A 21,450-nucleotide genomic window follows, 5' to 3' on the forward strand; every position below is an offset into this window, starting at 1 on the left:
AAGTTTGTGAGTAACTAAGTCTCTCTAGGGAGAGAGAGAGATTTTTGTTTGATGGTGTACAGGAAGATGGAAAAAAAAGAGCAACTATTCCTGTGGATTACTGTTGACAATGTGATTAGGTAATTGTCTGAAGTCCAGGGAAAATTATTTTCTTTACCCTGATAGTCCCATGAATTACAAGAATTAGGTATTTTTGTAGAATTCAGCACAAAGTTGAATGGAAATCAGATCTACTGTTCGATCTCACATTGTACATGAGCCTAAACCTAATATTTTTCTCAGCTATTCCATTTTTCTGTACTCCATCATCATTGGTTCCTTAATTTGAGGCACTAAAGGCTGACTCTGCCCCGATAATGTGCATAGATAAGTACCTTCTCTCAAAGGAAACGACATGGACTCATATTGTGATGGCATTCCTTGAGAAAAAAACTTCTTTGCAATTTTCTAGTTATATATAAACAATTTTATAAATTGCTTATATTTATTTTGCTCCAAAATGTTTTCTCAGGGATGTCTAAATGTATTTCCACTTAATAATATTTCTACCTAATAATAAGTTGACTTAGTTTCCTGCCAGAAAAAACTTGGTACAGTGAGACATACTAATAAGCACAGCTGTATATTCCTTTCTTATATATAGCCTTTTTGCATAAGCATTAAAGAAGATACTTTTGAATTCTTCATTAGTTTAGCATCTTAAAAAATTTAAAAAGAAAAATAGCACTTATGACATTACAGTTCGCGTATGCATAGTGTTGTAAGAATTAGCTAGTGTATTTTTCTTACAAAAATACTAGAAGTTTTATAAGAGAATCTGAGGATACAGAAAGAAAACTTTATAGTGAAATAATAAAAGTCCCTTTATCAGATTCCTCTGTGAATTGCAAATATATTGCAAGTATAGCAGAACTGGCCATTGTAAATTCCCATGTCATTTGAAAAATCATTCTAACACCAGTTACTAAAAACATCTCTGAAATATTATCTTTAAAAGCTGAAGACCAAAGTTTATGTCCCTGAAATATATGAAAGGAAGAGTAGATAGATTAGATATCTCTAATTGTGCTGTGGCTGCAGTGTTGCAGCTGGTAGGCCTGGAAATGAACCTGAAAAACTCTTATTTTTTTCCCCCAAAATATCCACCATTAGAAAGCCAACATATAATAACTGATGATCCAATAGTTCTCCCGCCTTTAGTATAGTTGTTTTATGAGCTGAAACACACCATATAATGGTCACACATACTCAGGATTGTCTCACAGAACTACCATAATAACTGACTGTTTCATTCTGGACAGAATATTCAAGAATGTCTTCTCTTTACCGGACTTCCCAATCAGTTGTCTTAATGCTTCAGGAAAACATCAGCTGATAAAACAAATTCTGAGTGGGAAAGTGCCTGACTGAATTTTAAAGTCTCTTCATTGCCAGTGAAAAATCCCTAGTATTTCACTCAACAGTAATGGACACTGGGCCTAAAGGGAGAGTAAAGATAAGAAAGAATTAACTCATTTGAACCTAGTCAAGGATAGAGATTGAATTTTTTCTTACATTAATTCTACTATACACATTCCATATGGCAAGTATAATGGAAAATAAAGGAAAAATAAGATTAGTTTCTGTAAAGTCTTCTAAATATAGAAAAAAGATAAATGCTGTTTTACCTAATTGTTAAAGACACTGCTAAAAGATAATGATTAACCAATGCAGTGTGGTGAAAGCAATATAAAGTAGGTTAATCATCTGAAGCTCATGCAAGCCATGTTAGCCTCTAGTTAGTCTTTTCCCTAAGGTATAAACATAATTTGAATTTCAAAAAAGAGCTTAACAGAACATAGTTCTTTCTTTTCTGTTAAATAAGGATTTGGACCATAAAGAAATCAACTTTATCTTTTCTAAATTTCTGTGTAATCATCTGATCTGAGCTAGTAGCCTAAAGTTGGGTAGTGTGAATATTCCCCATTAGCTCCAGAGAAGGCAATGGTAAAGCTCCCACCAAGTTCTGAGTCCTTAGTCCAAGATACTAAGTACTTTGAAATTCTCATGCAGACAGATAATCTCTCTAAATGAGAAAGCTTTTATGCTATGCTATGTTATATGTATATGCTCTGCATTCCATGAGGATATAAATCCATACTACATCAGTGAAGTCAATGTAGCTAATTTATACCATCCGGGCATCTGACACAAAAAATAGCTACAAAATGATTTCCCAATGTAATATTCATAGAGATGAAAAACAAACCTAAGAGGAAAAAACCCCATAATTCAATCCATGAACATGTGTATAGAAATACAGCATTTGTTTTCATTATTTTTCTTTTTAATTCTACATTTTAAAAATTCCAAAACTCTGTTTTTCCTCTCACAATTGTTAATAAAATGTATTACTGTAGGACTGAAGAGCTGAAGTTTAGTGAGGAATAATAGACTACATTAAATGTAATTGATCTTAGGCAGCTGTCAGGGATATTCATAACAATGATAAATGACCTTAAAAATACTGAGCTCTTGCATTATATTTGAAGGATGGGTGAATGCTCTCTCTCAACTCCCCCTCCCCAGCACTCTTTACTTTTAAAAATGTAACTTTTGCATTGCTGAGAATATTACATCCTTCATTTGGAAATGGAAAAGAGCCTATTTATAAAAAAAATTCGATTATTTTAGTTGTTTGTAAGTCCAGCATGGCTGATTTTGCTTAATTTTCATAGCTTCAAAAATTACTAGTTTTGTAAATTTTATGGTAGTAAAGAAGGTACTGAACTCACATGAGTGACTAAGCTTCTTAAGCCAAAATATTAGTCTTGCAAGTTCTGTTCCTCCAAATCAAACTCGACAGAAATGACAAAAAATCTAATCAAAATTGAACAAAAAGTCCCACTACTATGCTACTATTGAAACAAAATTGCTAAAAAAAAAATCCACATTTTTATGCTTGCCTATTAGACTTAAATTCCTCCATCAAAACAAGTTTGGGTAGTAATTCAGAGGGCTTTGGATCTACTAAGTACTAACTAGAGTGTCTTCCTAATGAAAGTCACACAGAAAGAAGTTACCTAGCTGTTGGAGCTTCTGAATATGGAGAATAAAGGATTGGGCAGCTTAACAGTATAAAAGAGATGCTAGAAAGATAATTTTATACATATTAAAGGGAGCGTTAGAGATTTTCAGGGGTTTTTTTGGGAGGGAGGGGGAAGGTAGGGTAGAAAAATTCTGATAGGAAAACACCTGAACATCACAAAGATGAGAACATCGCCTATACAAAGGACTGTTACTTGCTTTAGAGGTTGGTTGGTTGCTTGGTTGGTTGGTTGGTTTTTTAGTGTTTTTACGAGACTCAGATCAGCCAGCCAGCTCCTCAGCATCTGCTTTTCTGAAGAGCCTTACCATAACTTTCTCACAATAATTTATTTCATTTTTTCTTTTTTCTACTTTGTAAAGCTGAACTTCTTTAAATGTTACAGGTTACACTGTCTTAAATATGTCTTGATTTTATACTTGTGTTTTTGGGGGTGGTGGTCGGAAATACATGTGGCTAGGGAAGCTTACAAGTTTTTCTTGGAAGATTTGTGAAAATCTTTGTGTTTCATCCTAATACTATTTTTCTAAGAAATGTTCAGATTGACTAAACTGACATCTTAGCAGAAATTAACAAACCCATTTCCCCTTGAGTTTTAGTTCTAGTTTAAAAGCATATTCATCTATAACGCACTCTGGACTTCAGAGCTGGTGAATCAGCCGCATATCTATGGTATACGTAACCTTGGAATTCACACTATTCTCTACACTAGATTAATATTTGCCCTATTTTCTAGAACAATGCCAGACCCAGACTGATGATGTTACCTTGATTGACCAGCTTTTTTTGTTGTAGCTGCCCTATTCCTTACATTACCTTTAGAAATCAAAAGCAGACATATTTATAAAGCTTAAGACATACGCCTCCATAGCTGATTCTTTTCACACCTGTAATTTAGGAAAGATTAATTCTTCTCCCTTTGTAAAAGGAAATCTAATTGCCATATATTCTCAAGAGCCCAAATTGAGTTCTTCCATACGATTTTGTGCTTCCTTCAAATTATACTTTTTTAAAGAAGGAAAGAAAGATGGAAAATCAAACAAGCTGGTTTGGATTTTATGAATAAACCCCCAAACCCCAGATTCTCAGCACACAGATGAAAATGAATTGTTTATACAATACTTCTAAAAGTAATATGGGAAGCTTGCATTTCTTTCTAGAAATGGAGTGATCAGGGAACTGATATAAATTTTCTAAGAATGATACGTTAAGCTAAATTCATTTATGTAATGTCATTGAAAATCTTCACATTGGAAGACACAAATCTTTGAGTAAATCAAGGTAAAATTATGACAGTTAACCAGAAAATAAGTATGATTTATTTTCTATTTCCTGTTTAGGTACTTACATACATTGCAATTCTCTCATTCTTCCTTGTAATAGTTGGGAATCAGAGAGTCTGGAACATATTTCTTACCATTGCACAAATTAAGTAAATCTCATGGTCTCCCTTTTGTAGAAGAGGGAGAAGCCCAGAAGCCATGCAAGGAACCTGAGTTTCCCTGAGCCCTACTCACTGGCTTAACTCTGTTATAATCCAGACCTAATGGCTAACCATGTCTTTGTCACTTTCAGACAGCAAACTCATTTTGAAAATATATGTACCTACTTTGAAAATTTGAAAATATATGTACCTATTCAGTGCTATTAGGTGACATGAAAACATTATGTTTCTGCTTATTATTTTCACTGATACCGGTTATCTTCCAAATAAGGTGGAACTTTTAAAATGAATTTTAGTGTGACCTGAATGTGCATGTTTTTAAAAACAGTTCTGCTAAAAAAAATTATTGATCAGATTAGTCCCATGTGTCAATTGTGATCACAAAAGTTTCTAGAGACAAGAACCTCTTAATTAAATTGAGTAGGTATGACCTTAGTTTGAAATTAACTTCTTCACAATGTTTTGGCCTTCCAGAACAGAACAGGGTTTGGTGTTCTCTGAAGCGTGCCTGAAGGCTTGGTTTGAGCTTTTAGCTCTTTTGCCCATTGCATCTATTTGCTCTTTCCTATCCTGCATCATGATAAAACAATTCTCATTTACTACTCACCACAATAAAGATCAGGAGCATTTAGTGCAACAAGTTTTACTTCCAGATAGGCCAGTGCCTCTGTCAGGAGGAGGGCTGGAGGCAAGAGAACAGCAGAAGTGAAAGAGTGTAAGACTATTCACGTGCTGTGGTTCTGACTCAAAACAAACGACGTATGCAAAGAGAAAGTGTCTGATTCAGTTTTCTACCTTGTTAATTTGGTCAGCAAGCAACTTAATGATCCTGATAAACTTGCTTTCAAACTCCTATCTTGGCTATGCTACTCACAGGAGCAGGCAGAGACAAGAAACAAAGCACTGCTCTTTCCTTCCTTCACACTCTCCAAACTCCCTCTGTTTGCATCTTCAGTTCCCCTGCTGTAACTTTCACGATGGTATTCCTCTGTTGATCTCTTTCTGTGTAGCACACTTCAAAACATGATTTCTCGCATGTAATCAGGGAGAGGGGATACTTTGCATAAGGAGAATAAAATCAGAGCAAGAGAGATATCTTGAAAGTAAGTTTAGGACATAATGTGGAAGTTTGGAGGATGTATCATGTAGGAGATACTGGGACCGGGAAAGAGGGAGACTGAGGTTCAGATTACCATTGCAAAGTTCATCCAACTCAAAAACATATACCACGGATGGCAGCAAATTGATAATGCAGGCACAGTTAACTTTTTACAAGCTACTGATTCTCATGTTACATACTTGTTTATACATAGGCCATTCGGCCCTCATCAGCAGAGGCGTCTGAGATTCATAATGTGAAGGTTCATGGATGCATGAATATTTGAGCTTTTTTTATTTTATCCAAACAGGTTTGTTCTACTTTAATCACAATATAACTAGCTTTCAAAATAAGATATATATCTTCAGAAAGAACAGTGAAGGGATAAAATAGGTACTAAATAAAATCTTATTAATTGTATGCAAAATGAAAAAAAAATTGTATAGAGCAGCACATGAGTGTAGTCATAGTTATAAAGGCAAAAAAAAAAATCCCATAATTATTTAAGGCACAGAGATTAACTATTTGGAATTCCTACCAGCAAGCAACTAAATTGTAATAGATACTAGTATTTCTCAAATACTTGGTAATAATTAATATAAGATGATAAAAGACATTTCAAAATAAAAAGGATTCAAGAAAGGACTCTTTTTAAAAGTTGTCAGCATAATGAGCTAAAAATTAAGAAATAAGACCCTCTTAATTTAAAAGAGGCAGAAATATCAAATGATACACTTGAGATAGTTTTGCAGCTAACAATTGATATACTGTACATATGAACAATATTCAGGGAAAAAGAAAATATAGCCTGTTGCACTACACAGTATTTAGCAGATTAATTAAATACAATAAGAACTGTATTAAAGACCATGCCTAACAAAAAATTTCCCATCTCAAGCAGCCAACTAGTATGATCACTTTTCACGTCAAACGACAGTATTTCTGGAGCACAGATTAGCATCAGGATGGAATCAATAATGCTACAATGGTGAAAAGAGGCACAGAATCAGTCCTCCTTTTTATACAAAGGATTATGAAAGGAATAAAAAACCATGGAAAGTGTAAGCATATTTAATTGTTCAATTGAGTTAAAGGGGTTAAAAGGATTAAAAATAACTACTTTTTTTTCAATCGACAAAGCATCAGATGTTATTTGTTCTTTCATCTGGAAACTGGAGACCAGCTGGTTGGACATCAGCTATTGAAAAAATAATTGTGTGAAAGTTAAAATGCCCACTGGAAAAGCACAATTCGATTAAGCATAGTCTGCACAGATCAGTCAGAGAAGGTCATACTTTACTGACACGCAGGAGTACTGTGAAGATGTTATTGCCATGACTGATGAAAGGAATTCAGTAGATTTATGATACCCTGATTTGACAATGCCCTGCCCTCAGAAATTAATGTCTAAAGGACAGTGTTAGGACATAGGAAGTAAATGAGACTGCTAGTTAAAAAGAAGAGGTGGAAAAAATGCATTTGAAAGCTTGTTTTTTCAAGTTGTTTTGGGAGGAATTTTGTAGGTCTAAATTGAACTTTAGTACATCCATATTATTTGGTTTGGGACAAGGATACTGATTCTTTCCTTTTAAATTGCAACTGAATTTCAAGGTGACCATATTATCTAGATGAATCAGTAGATGACAATCAAAATTTAGTCTATACAAAAGTAAACATATATAAAGGATATAGCATGCGTACACCTTGCATAGTAGAGCCATTCAGAAATGAGAAGGTGTGAAAAATCACTGAGCAGTGCCCTTCTGTGTATTGCGAAGGACAAGGTGGCAATATCTCATACTATCCAAACTATGAAACACAATGCAAACATGGACTTGTTTCTGTTATTTGAGATGCTTAATAGGGACCAACTGGGCAACCACTTATCATGGGAAAATAATATTGCTTTGTCCCATGCCGAAACATGAGATCTTTACCAAGTCTTTGTTTGGACAAACTCAGTTGTAAATTAACTAGTGTATACTTACATTCAGCAGCTTTTGGAATGCCTGCCTGGAAGACACAGCAGTGTAAAATTATTTTTCATAAATTCTATCAGTGACTCCTATGGAACAAAAAACTTCCTATACAAATATTAAGCTACCCAATACAACTTAGAAAAGCAGATCTAGTACAGAATTTTAAGAGTTTTTGATATCACAGGGAAGGTGTCATCTTCTATAAAATGCAGCAAGTTTTCAGAGTAATTGCTGAAGAGCTCTATCAGCAAGATCCACATTAGAAGTTCTTTTAAGATTTCCCTGTAACTGAAATTTGCGTTATCACTGAAGTATTTAAGTTACATAAAAAAGAATATTGATTTTTTTTCCTAGATGAGATGTGAGACAGTATAAAGAAGTAATCAGAATTATGAAAAAGACTGTCAAAGTCAAACTGGGCCAGAGAATCAGAAATTATGAGTGCAAGAGATGAGCTTGAAACTAGGATGAGGGATAACTAAAGGTCGGATAAAACTTACATATCTACAGTGATGGGACAGTATCACAAGATTCTTAGAATCAATTAAAATTCTATTTGTTCTTTTTCTGAACTTTTATTTCCCCTTGGTCTGGCCTGAAGGGAAATTTTTTTCCTACCTTTGTGAAAAGTGTTTTCTAGAAGGGAGACACTCTGCCTCTTCTGGTTCATTTCTTGAAAGATGCTATGGTCCTTGGAGCTTTCAGCCCCGCTGTAGGTACTGTACACATAGAGGGATCCTTCCCCAGTGAACTCAAGACTCCAGACCCTAACATGCTTTACTCTACTTCACAGCATGTAATGTGTAAACACTAGTCAGCACCCTGACCCCTATATGTCTCTGAAAACTGAGATTTCCAGATGGCAAAGAAACTGATCCGACCTGGTTAGTGAGACAGTGTTGTAGAAGCTAAAGGAACTAGAGCAGATGGAGTGACACTCCTATCTGATTATTTTTGAGCAATGGGAAAGGTGTAGTTCAGGTGTGGGCAAGCACTCCAGCTCATTACCATTTTAACCAAGCCATTTTTATGTAGAGGTTTTAAAACAGAATGAAGTTACCATGGAAACTGATTGAAGCAGAGACTTACTGTAAATTCTTTTCTAGACAAGGATAACAGGACTGACAGGTGGGCTGTAAAAGGAAAATGAGTGCAATATAGAGTTAGGCATGATGGTCTGTTTTCTCTTCCTAAAAGTGTGTCTTTTATAGCTCTGCTTTATCTCTACTATTTTCTACAGTGATATATTGAACGTATTTTAAAAGAAGCTCCCACCCAAATGAACCTTTTATTTTGCCATAATCCTATTTGCAAGAGGATGTACGTGCTCTAGAGAAAAGAGCTGAAGGGCAGGCCACTCCACTTATTTTCCCAAATTATTATGTCTTGCCAGAATCATCAGGGAGGAAGAGTCATCACTCAGGAAATGCATTTGCATAAAGTGCCCTTTGCTGCCAATGTTTATATTTTGCTCCTGAAATATGCTCTAGGTATGTTCACACCATAGCACAGTGCTCTCCTTGTACAATAGGAAAGAAGGTAACAAGGCAATAAAGTGTTTTTAGTGAAGAAATGCCCCTTTTCCCTTTCTCAAAAATTACGAAAATATACCTATTTGCTGCAATCCTATTCAAAGTCAAAATGATTTGGCTCCGTAAATATCTTTCTTAGTCTGACGGATGATGGTAAGAATCACAGAGATTAGAGTACACAGCCCCCAAAATATGGTGCCAAAGTTTTAAGAAGGGAAATTGGCAGAGAATGAACAACAGCAGAGCATGTACCTTTTCCACTTGGAATAGTTAGCTGTCAGCACTGGAAAACATTCAGCATATGAATATGCAATATCTTTTTAAATCTGTGCCGGATGTTTCTACCTGCTGTGCTTAATTTCAGAATCTTGTGTTATCATTAGAGAAAAATAGTTCTCTTTTCCAATATAATTTGCTACCAAAAGGAAGGCAGGAGAAGGGGGAGATTCTTACTTGAACTCAACCTGATACTTTCCTAGCCCGAAGTTTCTGCTTCTTGGTTCCAGCTCCCAGCTGGAGCTGTGTTTGTACATGCCCTCCTGACATAAGCCATAAAGCAATTTTCCTCCAGATTTTAAGAGGTTTGCTGTCATCAGCAGTCATCATTGGTCCCAGTGCACTAGAATCACAATAGATAGTCACCTTTTCCAGCATATTTGCCTTACAGCTAAAAGTAACGGCAACAGCTGGTTTTGTTGTCAAAAGTAAATATACTTCTCACCTTCAGTCTCTGCCTTCTTCAGCACTGTGGGGGTGGGGACATGACAGATGGTTCCTGCTAACTAATCACAGAAAACATGGTATTTGGTGTATGGCATGAATTTCCAGGCAAATAAGAATGCTTTTCATTTCATATCCTCCCTGTGAAAAGCTGGACACCTTAATAAAATGTGGTATGCTCTAAGGAAACACATATTACGTGTTAAAGTATACGAAGATGTGACTAATCGCAGAACTCTGCGATAAACGATGCACAAGCTAACTGTGACTTGTCATAAGTGAGTTTTGATGACTGTGTTTATTATATGTAAAGCTCTTTGGCAGTGAGGCAAAGGGAAACATGGAGCCAAATTCTGCTCTTGTAAGGCTAAGTTCATCTTTGATTCAGGGCTCTGTCCACCGTACTATATTTGTGTGTCTCTGAGCCACAGAAGGCTGCCAGTCCAGGCTCAGTGGCAGGCAGGCTTATGCAGAGGCTTGCACAGTCCTTGAGATGGAACACTCAAGGACTCCGTGCATTAAAGGGCAGAAATATTTTCATCATTTAAAGGAAGCCATTTTAAGGATTTCTCTGCTTTTTGTCTTCATTCGGACATAAATCCTACTGGAAAAGGGCCAACAAATACGTCTGTTGTCCTTCTCAAGAAAATAAGTTCCCCATGAATGTAGAAATGATTTTAAAGATATGCTTTTAATTTTAGAAAAGCTGTCCCAATGTGCTACAGTTTAATTCAGTTAAAATTCCTTGGCACCATTATATGTTCCCAAATTTTAATTATTTTTCATACCTGCCTGTATGACAAAAGTATGTGATTTCAAATAATCATTATCAAATTCCCTATACAGGTGTTTATAACTATCTTGGACTTAATTAAGGAAGTCAGAGGATTAGAAATGAGAATGTTGGGAATAGCTAAGTTCATAAAACAAGATAATACAATTTTAATTTACAAACTCTTGCCTAAAGACGTTATTGTTCAAAAGCAAAGGTGGGGAACAGGGGCACAAGAGATAGCGGAGGGATTGTTAGGAACTAAGGAAAAGCCAGGAAATAAGTCCTGGCAAAAAAACCCCACCAAAGAGTGGTAAAACAGAAAAGGAAACAGACAAACCTCCTTTAAATTGCAATTTAGAAAATTGCCATTTACAATATAAGGATAATTCTTGCAAGCCTGATCGGAATTCTGTGAAAATCACTGGACTCTGCAGAGGTGTCTCGGATAGGCAACTTGTTGTAAACTTCAAGATCAGGCCTAAAAGAAAACAGATAAATGCTGCAACTAAACTAGTCTGTGGCACTTCTAAATATGACTGGTCACTCTGAAGGTGTTGCTTGGGCTTCCAAAGGACAACTTGCCAAACACTAGTAGTTTCTGTTTCTCATAAGCCCACGTTTTGTGTTGTAAGACATATTATTTCTATGTGTTTGTGTTGCCACCTTTTTTTCAGAAAAAAGTAATTACATAAATAGATTTTGTGCATGGATTTAAGTGGTTAGCAATATAAAAATATGGCAGTATTCACATGTGCAAACTTATTACTTCAGAACTTGACCCCAAGTCTCTCGTTGTTCTATCTCTGTTTTCATGGAAGACAGAAAGAAGAGTAATACAAAAAAAGTCTTTCATTTACCCATATGTAACTCATGGATATTTGTCAATGCAGGTTTATCAATATACAGTCTGCATTGGTTTCATATGTGACAAGGAGACAAGCAAACAGTCGAGAACGGCAGTAGATATGATGCAGATAAGCAACGAAGAAAAATTAAGGACAAAAAGACAGAGCAGTTTCTAAAAAATCAGGTAAGGAATTCAGGTGATTCTGTATAAAATGTAAATTGTACAAAGAATCGTATCAAATAGTTTATGCTTATCTTGCCCTTCCTAGTATTTCTGAGAATTACTGCTATATGTGTCTATGGATATATGTACACACACAGAGACACCCTACTTAAACCCACTCACACAATGAATTTCCTTTTTGAGCAAAATTGCCATTACCCTCAGTGCAAATATTTACTATACTGGTATTTGACATTTCTTTTAATAAAATCCATTTTCTGCATTTCATTTTATTTTATTTAAATAAAACATTGTACTATTTCCGGCAGAAAATCAAACAAGTAATATTTTTACAAAGGAGTAAAAGAAAGTTGTGCTATGTGTGTTACTGTTCTTTCTCAACAAATCAGTTCAAAGTTCTCAAACCTTATATCATCCTACCTTAGTACCAATCTCTTGGGGCATTTCACGCGCACTGCAGAAAAGCAACATGCGTTATGACCTACCTCTCCCTTCTTACACTGGTGACAGGTGGAAAGTTCATTTAGAGCTTGAGCACACTTCTATTTCCTAAGCCTGACTCGAGAGGAGTAACAATGTATTCACCAAAGAGCAAAGCTGGAGGAACAGTGAGCAACAATTCATCCTTTGCTCCTCTGCTCCCCTGCTTTGGAGAAAAGTTGCTGTACCACTTGTAGTGACACAGTGGGAGCAGTAAATGTGGTGGAGACTGTACATGCTCTACAGCCTAAAACAAGCTGGGAAGCTAAGCTAACTGCATGTTACATGATGCAATTGTTTGTGACAGAAACATTCTCTTAACTTCTTAGATATAGTTACTTTTAGAATAGATTGAAATTATGTTTTTGCCACAAGCATAAGGTGGAAAGAAATACTCATAACTAAACATTACATATCCATCATTTGCCTATCTATCTGCTTAATCCTTGCCTCTCCCTCCAACTCACAAAACTAAAGCTAATGTGAGATGCCGGTATACCAACACACGTCAACTATTAAGAAATGGTTATTTACAGGGTCTCGCATTTCTGAGTAATATCATCAGCTTATCGCATCCATTTAGCATATCCACAAAATAGAATTCCCTTTAGAGTTTGGCTTTGTAGAAGTGCCTTAACCCTTCTACAAAATGCCTATGTTATGCTTATTTTTAACTTTCATAGAATAGCATCTAATGCCTCCAGACAGCCTGTTTCAGATGACTGACTCCAAACCTATGGAAATTCACTATTGAAATAACACATTCTGTGAATTCCCAGGAGTCCTGTTCTACAGGCATTAAAAACAAACAAACAAAAATCCCCAGTCAAGCCTCCCAAACTACATAAAACTCATTACTACTGTTACATCATATCAATTATATGTTGCCCAATTCATGATAGTGCAATATTGTGTTCATGCTAACTTTTTGCAGTTTGGTAAGATTACCACACATTGAGACATTCTGCCTGTTCCTTTGTATGTTGTTGATTCTTGCAAAATGATGTCTGCTGCATTTATGTTAAAAAAAGGCTCAGAGTATCAGCAAGGGTGCCTCTAATGGGAGAAGCAGCATCATACAACTAGAGTTTCTCTAGGACATGTGATATTCATCCATTTCAAACTTGGGAATGTCATATTGTAAAAGCTACATGATAAAAGACGCTGTGTGATTCCATTCCATACAGCTGACTCCATTTGCCATATGGCATGTTACTATTTTGTATTACCTTGGGGAGAGTGCTAAAAGTGAAAGGAGAACAGAACACTCAAGATATATAGAATAATAAGCACAAATGGTATAGTTCTTAATTATAGCAATAAGGTCTGTAACTGAAATGGAGATGGAACTAAATACGAGAGTCGAATGTGTGCTATACTACTCTCCAGCTACTGAAAAGTAATAAACTCCTATCAGGAATATTTAAACAGGAAGAAATTGCCAGTCACCATATGTAAAAGCCTACAAACAACCTCAAAGCAGGTTGACTCAAAAGTCAGCAAATGCTATGTGCAATGCTACACACATTACCATAATATGGTTTTACATCAAAAATACAGTTTCACATGGGGTAGGCTGGAGAAAACATTAAATCAGTAATCTCTAAAAATGAGAGTCCATATGCACAGCTATAATAAAATCATCAAATGAATGATTAGAACAATAAAGGGGGGGAGTATTTGCTGAAAACAATTAAAGTAAAAGAATACTAAATTAATTGTGTCAATGTGATATCAGGGTAAGTGAGCTGTTCACAGGGCCTAAGAAATCCCAAAACAAACATCATCTCTAAATTTAAAAAGGCTTTCCTTTTACAATATATCAAAATTCACAAGCAGATTGTTATTAACGTGGCCAAAACTTCGCCAAGATTTCAGGAAAATAGGTGCAGTGAAAAAATACTTTGTATTTCATGTGGCAGTATTTGCCTGCAAATTCAATTCTTCCCATGCCAGTAAACTGAGCTTCACCCTTCCCACCCTGCAGTGCCATCCTTGGAGGTGTAGTCTGATCCTGAAGCAAAATCCAAGCAAGGTTAGATCATTCTTTGGGAGCTATTATTCAGTCACCACTTAAATTTTAAATGACAACTTTTGTGATACCAAATAATGGAAATATACAGGCTTGCTGGTTTTTGGAATAGTTTGGCTTTAAATACCATAGTCCATTAGATGAGGCATTTCAAAATCTGTCACAGGAACAGAATATTTTAAAATTATTCATGCTAATTGTACAATACTTCAGACGACATCTTCAAAGCTATCATCTATTCAAGTGTTCAGTTTGAGCAGCCAAAAAGTAGAAGATCGTTCCCTTTAGCCAGATCTTTAGCAGGAATAAATCAGAGAAATTCTAGTAACTCTCAGTACTTCCTATTATGGATTATGCATTTTGCTTTCCTGTTAGTTTTTACCAGCTATTAGGAAGATAGCCTCTTTTTTTTTTTGTAAGTCGTCCAAGTGACTCAATGTCATTTAAAGATAACAGAATCTCAGAGTAAAATGAATACAGGGTCACGGCTGTATGGCCCTTGTAAGCTTCGCCCTCCTTGCACTCACTACCAAAACCCACTGGGTACCATTTACCAATCTCAAGGTTTGACACTGCGCTGGTTTACATTTGTAAATACTTGCAGCCCAGTGATGGCAGGAGGGGCTGAACTGCAACTGCTGTGCAAATTACTGCATCCATTTCCATTTCTCAGCTAATGTTAACACCAACTCATGACACATTTTCCGCTGTATTATCAAAACCTATGAAGTTTTCACACATTTCAGTCTGAATGCCACTCATGCGTATTCCGCACATAAGCTTCTGTTCCAGCCATAAAAAAGGTTGATGCAAAAATGACTGATGTCACTAACTGAGGGTTATTATTCAGTGAGAGATAAGGGGCGGGAGGGGGGAAGGGAAGGAAAAAACCAGTTCTCATTATCGTACTCAAGGGTGTTCTTCCCTTTTAAGTTAGTAGGAATCTTGAATATGTGTTAACTGACAGCTCAAGTTTAAAGCCTCCATGTTGTCAACATACTTGCTGAATTAGCAAACATTTGTCTATTATTATTTTCTTTAAAGGAAAGCTATGTATTATTAGAAAAGAGAGTAATATTTGTATATTTTTTCCTTCTAACAATGTATTCAATTCCATACTAATGAAAGATAACTAGTGTTTGACAGGATTAGTGTTTACCTTACCCTAATAAATTGAGAATTTGCAACTACATTTTAAATACTTTGATTTCTGTTATTCTGACAAACTCTGTTACCTTGACAACAAGCATAAATGAATGCGTTATCTCATGATAAATTTTCAGTGCAGCAATTTCAAATTGTCAAGGGAAAAATAACTTTTTTAAAAAATACTTAGTAATTTATTCTGAAAAGATAAAAATGTTTCATTAAATATCAGAAATGGAATCTCAGTATGAATTCTGCGCCCTAAAATCTTATCATAACATGGTAATTATTACTTCTATTATTTCTTAATAAATTTACAAACTATTCAAGTTTCACATGGAACAACTCAGGAAAACATCAAGAAAATAATAAATGGAAGATTTTAGGAGTTGAACTCAAGGAAAGAAATATGTTCCAAAGTTCTCTCGTGACAGACAAAGTTTTTTCTGCTAGTTCAATTCATTTAGGCAGTTAATTTTTTTGATTAATTGATCATGACAGTATTATAGGATAATATTGATTATATTAGATGTGTACACTTTCAAAGTCTTCAATTAGTTTGAGAAAATGCAGATAGGCCAAAAATTTGTTATGCTTCAGAGGAAGAACATTCAATTACATTTAGCAGGAAAATCACAAGTATTTTTATCTAACCACAGTTTTTAAGTAACCAAGGGGTGAATAGTGACAATATCTTAAGAGAATTTCAGAGAGGACAGAATCTTAAAGACATGACCTATTTAAGTAGTACATTGTGCATTATAAAGCCATACTGTCAGCTATGCACCCATGTTTTAGTGAAAATACAGTATTTAAAAATTTGGAACACTGGTTATATAAACTGGAATAATAAAATTATTGGTCAACCTTTGACTTTCTCTTCCAGAGGCACTAATATACTCAATTTTATAAATACGCCTCTACTTGAAAACTTGAAAAACAAGTAACTGCCCTGTGCTTTGGAGGTGCCTAAGACCTAGTTAAATACAATTTCTGTATCTATTTTAGGGCTTCTTTTGATACGTATTCAACTGTCAATTCTCGTATCATTCCTCCAAAAAGATACTCTGCTGGATATTTGCAGTGTATTATGAACAGATGTTATTCCTGCTCTGTTGATTCATGTTAAAGGACTTGTATCTTTGATGGATTATGAAGAGTGGATGAAACCATAAGTGAACAACACAGTATAGTAAGCAAAATATTTAGGATTTCACTGCTTTTTCTAAATGAAGTCATTCACAGCATATTATAGACTGGTGCTTCCATGGTATTCTAAATCTAAGTCTTTTTATGCCATCAAAAGCTGACAGAGTCTCAAGGTAAACGATTGGCGAAGTCTCACATCCTGGTCACCCAGCATGATCTGTATTTGCTGTAGTCCAGAAGAAACCTCAATATAATTTGAGAGTAAGGACCACAATATGCCCTTAATGGTCCAACAATGTTATTTGTAATATCAGGAATATTCAGGGGTATAGTAAGCAGATCCTGTTTTGCAAACATGGCTTTTTAACTGCATTGCCTACTTTGCACGTTTGGCCAATCCAGTCACTAGTAAAGTACTGAACGGTTTCCTGTTCTTTTGTTCCCAAAGATGTTCATGTATGTTTTTGAAATACTGTGTAGGTTCCAAAAAAAGAAAACAATTATTTGAAGTAAACAACAGAATCTGAAAAATGAACAAGATTAAAAGTATAGAACGACATGTTCTGAGTAAGTTCATTTTATTTGAATGCTCAGGTACCACAATGAAGGCTCTGCCACCCTTATTTACACCCTCATCTCCAAGAACACTTCATCTCCTGCTCAAGCCTGCATCCTAAAAGTAACATTAAGCGCTTTCCTGGAACAGACTAGTGAACTACATACTCAGATGATCTCTATAATTTCTTATTTTTAAAGCTATGTGACTGCAATAACATAATGCTAGCAACAAATTATGTTATAAATTGTACATAACTGTATAGAAATAAACCTGCAAGGTATCTAAGTCTCCATCAAAATGGAATAAAGTGGGAGAACTTTTTTTAAACTGGAAAATACAAGACTGAACGTTGTGCTTAGAACGAAAATAGCCTTTTGTAATGCCTTGCTTACCCCACCAAAGGACCATCTGATTTCTGTGAAGTGAGTTAGAACATAAGAGGTATAAATTCCTTTTTGCTGTTTAGAATATTATTGAATTTTTTTGACATCACAGATGACAGTAAATGTGATTAATGACTGCTGATAATTGGAGTTTCATTCCAGTGGTTATTGCTTGTCAGTAACAATTAATAGCTCCACAAAAAACCCATTCATTTCACAATATTAAAGAATGATGGCTTGTGGGAATTATGCTAAACTAGCACTTTCAATTAGATTTTGAATTTTATAGTATATTGAATAACAGTTTATGGTTTTATAATAGCAGTGATGGTTTATTGTTGTATGGTAATCACTCTCATTACATGTATGTTTATCTGGAGAATTACAATTTTTATAGTCGTTGTATTAAAAATAGTCAATTGCATGCTACCATTTCTTTAAAAGTACAGAGTGTTTTGGTCTTTATCAGTAAAGATTATTTTGAATGTCAGTTACGTAGGTTTTGTCCCACTATTTGATAGGCAAGATGCAAGGGTTAAGGGATGCAAAAAAAGTTTAAGTACCTCAGTATCAAGCCCCAGCTGGTATGGCATGTGGCACAGCCACCCAGTTGCAAGTTTCCTGCCTACAGTTGGCTGGGCTGTAGATATAAGGCAGTAACTGTCTCACCCGATCATTTCCAGAACTGTAGGAAGAGAGGAGAGGAAATATTAAACAAAGGGAAAGATACTGATTTTGGAGAGTCACTGAGAAGCATCCTCACCTTTGGCCTTTTCTCCAGTAAATAACTTCCTGCAGTCATAAGGAAAAAAAAAAAATAAACAGACAAAAAACAACAGGAAGGGAGAAGGAATCAAGGACTGGCACAGAGGAGCACACAGGGGAGAGAGAGAGAGTTGTGTAAGATAAAGTAAGATATAGTTGATGGAAAACATCATCTGAATCAGGACAAAATGGTGCATAGAGTTTGATGTGAGAGACTGGAAAGGGTACATTTCTTTTCTGTTACAACAGTAAAAGTAATAGAGCAAATTTTTAAGTTTCTTAACTGAGAAACCAGCAGGTTCTGAAGTTTAGCATGCTTATAAGATAAATCTTAAAAATATAAGCATAGTAATAAAAATTCTGGCCCTCAGGAAGTCAGTGCATTTCTAACATTGACATCTATATTGTCAGGATCTGAGTCACAGATCATCTAATGAAGTTCAACAAAGTGGAAAAGGGAACAATGTGGAGAAAGAGCTTTATAAAGTTAACTTCTTAAGTAGCAAGGCACATACTGATTTCACTTGCATAAGTGCTTTTGCTTAGGACTCTCCTTGACTTCAATTTTTTGATGCAGAGAATACAATTTCTATGAGAATACTCTAAATAAATGTTTCTTCTGCTTTGTCTTTTATTTCAATATGCTTTAAAAATTTACTGATAATTTTGATTATTTTTCTAATTTAATCTTACTTACACAAATTATCTAATGAATCTCCCAAATAAAGAAAATTCTAGTGATTCAATCTTGTAATATTCTTCCAGACAATGAAGTTATCCTAGTGTAAAACAAGGCAAGATGAGAGTCTGTCCCATGAAGCACTGAATTACTTTAGCAAACTAGGTTAAGGAAAAAGTCAACAATAAAAATGACTGCGATAATTCTAACAAAATTCCAAGTCAAAACTGCAGCTCATTGCGCATTCTATTTAAATATAATAATTCTCCATCCAGTAATGATAATTTTCAAGGCAATGCCAAACTCTGATTGAAGTCAGTGAGAACAGGAGCAAGGCCTTTGTTATTACTATTTGATTAGTTTGTGCAAGTTTGTAAAAGCAGAAAATTACTGCTGCTGATAGGGGAACCTCAAAAGATGTACTTGTTCATCTCATTGGAAAAATCATAATGCAGAAGTTTGGATGATTATACAGAGATATGTAAACCTTTTTGATTTATTTTAATCCTAGCCTTCAGACCATCTGTTCAGAAATATATTTTCTTACAGTTTCACGATACTACTATTAGTTATTTGTTGTATATTAGCACCTAACAGCCCTAATTAGTATTTGTTCTACTGTGGCAGGTACTGTATAGACCATGGTGAAACCAAGTGCAGAATAAGATGGGACTAAATACAAAAAATAACGAGCTTTGCAATTCCCAAGGTAAATTTTGGCTAAGTATAGGTTGGGTGTTATTTTAGAAGAATTGTTCTTCTTATAATTTATTTTCAATTCCCAATGTTTATTTGGAAAAAAAACACAAAAAAGCGCCATGGAATAAATTCACAATTATGATGTAAATCATCATGATTAAAGAGAACAAAGTATACAGCATGTATGTCAGGAATCTGATACAAAAGGACAACAACGTTCAAAAATGCAATTCAGTTCTATTCTTTGATCTAATCTAATAAACCTTTAATCTTTCTATTGTAGAACACAAATTCAGGCATTGCAATGCCTGTAGATCCAATTCTAATCTCTTATTCAGACAAATCATTTTCACTCCTCAGTAACTCTCAGGTTTGATAATACCAACAAAAAGAGTCCCACAATATATGTCCCATATCCAGCACTGAATTTATTGGTTGGGGTTACTTATTTTATGATTGAAGAATTTCTTTTGCAACAGAAAAATGAAGATTTTTTTCTTCTTTATTTTCTGAATGCTTAAACATTGAACTTTTATTCATTTTCCCAAAAATCCATACTTCTCATTCCTTCTGTGACATTCTTAATAATTTTTTAACAGCAATGGTAAAATACATTATGCTGCTCAGTGTCTTGAAGCTACAATGATATTCAGCCTTCCCTGGAAGAGAGACCTTTTCACTTGCACTCTGTTTTTAATTCAGTTCAGCTACAATACAGAAAAATTGAGCAATAAACCATAAAGTCAAGGAAAGGCTTCTTTTTCTATATGTATGTAAAGGTAATGTTACCTGAAAAAGCAGTAGTTACTCAGCACCTGAGAAGACTAGCTATTGCTATGATTCTCCAGCCAAAGATCTCAAGGTCAGTTAAATACAAGTTAAGATCCTAAGAAATGGCTGTATCCTCATTTTCTTCGGCACAGTATTACCATTATGAGTGTGTGAAGTATTTATAAGCTTCTTAATAAATTCATTCACTTCTGAATGGTTACCCTCAAAAAATGTATAGCAAGAAAGAGCTCCAGGAACAGAAATGTCAACTTTGAAGTAAGTTTCTCTAATGGGAGAAAGGTTATATTCTATTTGCTTCAGGTTATACAAGCATGTTTCTTAACTCAGTCAATTTTGAGTGATAAACAAAGGGAAATTTCTTACGCTGCACACACACCAGCCATAGACACCTCAGGGCTCTGACTAAACTTAAGTGTCTGGCCCAAAAAAGAGCAACATGGATAACCTTTCATTACAGTGTTCTTCCTTAAGAGATGAAGGTAGACTGTAAAATTTATTCTCTGCAATCAGCAAGGGGCGGCATATTCCTTTGTGGAGGAAGTGATTCAGTCACAATTTCCACAATCCTGATCCTGGTAGTCTTGTTCTTGCTGCTTCCTACATCCTCCTGGCCACCTGCACAGAAAGAGGAATGCAGTGGACATGCAGAGTCTGCTCTGCTTTGGTGCCATGGCAGTGTGCCATGTAGGACAGGTACACAAACAAGGACCAAAGGGAACCTCTGCTCCCTGGTAACTGCTCCACCATAAATGAAAGGCACATTACTTTTCTTTTACAGAGTGATGAACAATTAGTAGTGCCACTAGATAAACTTAAGCAATTGCAACAGGATAGCCAGGCATGCTATATGATTGCATGCCATCCTACCTCAGGTCTCCTGTCCTTCTACCCATCCCATGTCAAAAGGATGGATATGAACCCGTGCTTAAGGAATGGTTTGGGCTGCACACCACCTCCCTGAGTTGTCCCAGTGCTATATCATATGAGGAAGTTGGCCTCCCAGCACACACATGCATATTTCTATATACACACACTATATAGTCTCCTGGCTGCTGGATAGAAATCCAGATTATTTTATTAAATGGTACTTCCTCTAATTTTA

At 35.4% G+C, this 21,450-nt stretch overlaps 1 protein-coding gene across 13 annotated transcripts in view; it reads left to right on the plus strand.

Moving 5' to 3' along the window:
* Positions 1–21,450, plus strand: part of B3GALT1 (beta-1,3-galactosyltransferase 1) — a 225,140-nt gene that overhangs the window by 92,244 nt on the left and 111,446 nt on the right. For 11 of the 13 annotated variants that reach the window (XR_012044366.1, XM_072874617.1, XM_072874615.1 and 8 more), the window contains one exon: positions 11,525–11,664. The exons of 1 other annotated variant lie outside the window; for it this stretch is intronic. The gene's annotated coding sequence lies outside the window, so the exon portion shown is untranslated. Of the gene's footprint in view, positions 1–9,000; positions 9,098–11,524; positions 11,665–21,450 lie in introns of all 13 variants that reach the window. One more of the 13 variants, XM_072874624.1, reaches the window with a different exon arrangement.

Source organism: Ciconia boyciana, chromosome 10 (genome assembly GCF_034638445.1).
Source record: "Ciconia boyciana chromosome 10, ASM3463844v1, whole genome shotgun sequence".
In the NCBI taxonomy this organism is placed as follows: domain Eukaryota; kingdom Metazoa; phylum Chordata; class Aves; order Ciconiiformes; family Ciconiidae; genus Ciconia; species Ciconia boyciana.